This window comes from Notolepis coatsorum (genome assembly GCF_963971535.1).
Source record: "Notolepis coatsorum genome assembly, chromosome: 4".
In the NCBI taxonomy this organism is placed as follows: domain Eukaryota; kingdom Metazoa; phylum Chordata; class Actinopteri; order Aulopiformes; family Paralepididae; genus Notolepis; species Notolepis coatsorum.
The window spans coordinates 62,961,393-62,964,118 of NC_140168.1; positions in this window are offsets into that span (position 1 = coordinate 62,961,393).

A 2,726-nucleotide genomic window follows, 5' to 3' on the forward strand; every position below is an offset into this window, starting at 1 on the left:
CATAGCAACATAGGTGGCGGGGGGGGGGGGGTACAGGCAGGTTAAATAATTATAGAATAGAATAATAATAGAATGGCAATACACTATAGACAATGTATCGATAATAGTATATGAATAGAATAGAATAGAAATACTTTATTCACCCGAGGGAAATTTGGCACTACAAATCGCTCACAGTAAACATTAAACATTTAGGTAGACAAAACCAAAAGTCACAAATAAGAATAAACATAAGCCTAAGAATAAAATACGGTCCGGGATATACATTTCCTATGTTACATTCTAATATAAAATATACATAAATATACAGTAAGTGTAAAATTTTACTATTAGTATACATAGTAATGGCAGAAATACCAGTTTGTTATATATTTTTTTGCTATACCAGTATTATTGGTATTAGTTAGCTATTAGTATATAAGATGGTATGTTGGAGTGCTGTGTGTTGTAATTTTTTTTGTTTTTTTTTTATCTACTTTTTCTCCCCATTTTCTATTTTTCTCCCTTCCCCAATTCCGTATTGTCCAATTCTACCCTCCCCTGTCTCGAACGCTGTTGGCCATGCCTCCCACAAGCCGGCTGCAATGTGGACGAAGCCTTGCATCACGTGTCCCCTCCGGTACTCGAGGAGGCAGCCGTCGCATCTTTTCACCTGCACAGCGCGATCTCTCAGCGGCGAGGGTCTGCATGGGAGGGACACGCCGCCCCCGTCGCTTCCTGATTCTACTGCGCAGGCGCACCAACCGACCTGTAGGAGTCGCTGTCCACAACGTCCGATCCCCACCCACCAGCTTCCCACCCCCTAATACTGCCAATTGTATTAGTATGAACGACCAGCCAAGCTGGTAGCAACGCGGAGAGCTGGGCTCGAACCCAGCATCTCCTGCGTTGGTGGCGAGTGCCTTGCCCACTGCGCCACCTAGCCGCCCGTGTGCTGTACTTTCTTAGTTAAAGACAGTAGCGGTTGAGTACATTTGGGTGATTTGGATTGACTTTCCGAAAGATACTTTTATGGGTTTCTGTCTGAAGGGTTCAATTGATCTGCATTTTTCAGTTAACGGGTGAATAGGTCTCTGTGTGTGTGTGTGTGAGGGGGGGGACTCCATCAGGCAAGTCACGTGGCTGGATCCAGGCAAGTAAACAACACTGACTGACCCTCAAAACAGGATTTTAGCAGCTTTGCGCTTAGTGGTCCTTCATAGATAACCTTATTGAATTATAACCCCTAACCCCTAGACACGGTCCAAGAGATTCAATGCATTTAAACAGCTTCGGGACAATCATTTGACCTCATGACACAAATTCATTCCTTCTATGTTTTTTAGTTCAGACCATCTGCAGTACCGTATCATACCTAGCCGCTCAATGGAAATACGTCATGAAGGAACTCGGAAGGATAATGTCTAATGTAACATGGTATATTGGCTCATAGATTAACATAGACTTTTAATCCCTTATTTCAAGTTACAGATAGTAGCACGTCACATAGCAGAAACCACTGAAACAGTCTTGTCTTAACCTTAGTGCCCTGTGTTGAGCTGTGTAACGTCAACTGCGATTATTTCTCATCTTCCTGTCGTTCGTTTTTACTTGCCATTATGGGGGGCTTTCTTTGGGCCAGGAGCCCATATGGAAAAGAGGGATACAAATCTTACACGATAGTTTTATATGGTCTAAATCCACATATAGAATTCTTACAAGGGGTTTGGAGAATCAGCCATACATATATGGCTGGGGCACCAATAATCTAACATAAAACAGGTGGAATGATTCAGGTAATGATATCTGAAGGCAGAAACTGTGTTTCTTAGAATATTTGTCCTCATGGGAGGGGCTATGCAAATACACTGAATTCTTAACTTTCCGTTTTGAATCTTGAATTCATGTTCGGTAAGTTGTTATCAAACCAGAGATTTGGAGAGACGAGAGTAGATCATGAGTGTTTTAGAGGTTTATGTGTGTGTGTGTGTGTGTGTGTGTGGTACATTGTGTGTACAAGGAGATGTGACCCAGGTCATTTCCCCCCCTCTAAAGTATGTCATCGAATTGCTTTGCATGAGATGGTCGACATAATGTTAAGGAGTCATTTTCTTGTGTGTGTAGACCCTCACACAATGTTACGGTCTGGTCCGTTGCTGTTTTATATTAATTGCTGCTAATCTAACAAATAAAAAAAGCGGTTTAATACTTTGACATAATCTCAAATAATATTGTCTGTGGTTATTGTGGAGAGAGAAGGAGAAGAAGAAAAAGAAATTGTGTCTTTTGATTTTAGATTATGGACCCCTAAAAATAAACTAAACATGTTTAAAATGAATAATAATTACTAATTTTAAGTATGTTTGTGTTTAAAATGCACAATAACGTTAATATATCAAATATAAATCATTGTTTTGTGCGTGCTATTCTCCCCCCTCGTTTGTGATTCACGTCACTCATAGAAATCTACCTCCAGGGTGGTCAGGTGGCGTAGCGGAGATTGCGTTCGTCACCAACACCGGAGACGCTGGATTCGCCTGCTCACAGCTCCGGCGTTGTCACCAGCTTGGCTGGCCGTTCACACTAATACAATTGGCTGTATTAGAGGGTGGGAAAGCTGGCGGGGTGGGTCCGGGTCGTTGTAAACAGCGACTCCTACAGTTCGGTCGGGGCGCCTGCTCAGTGCGGATAGGATCTAAGGGGGGTAGTGTGATCCTTCCACACGTTACACCCTCTCAGTGAGAGTC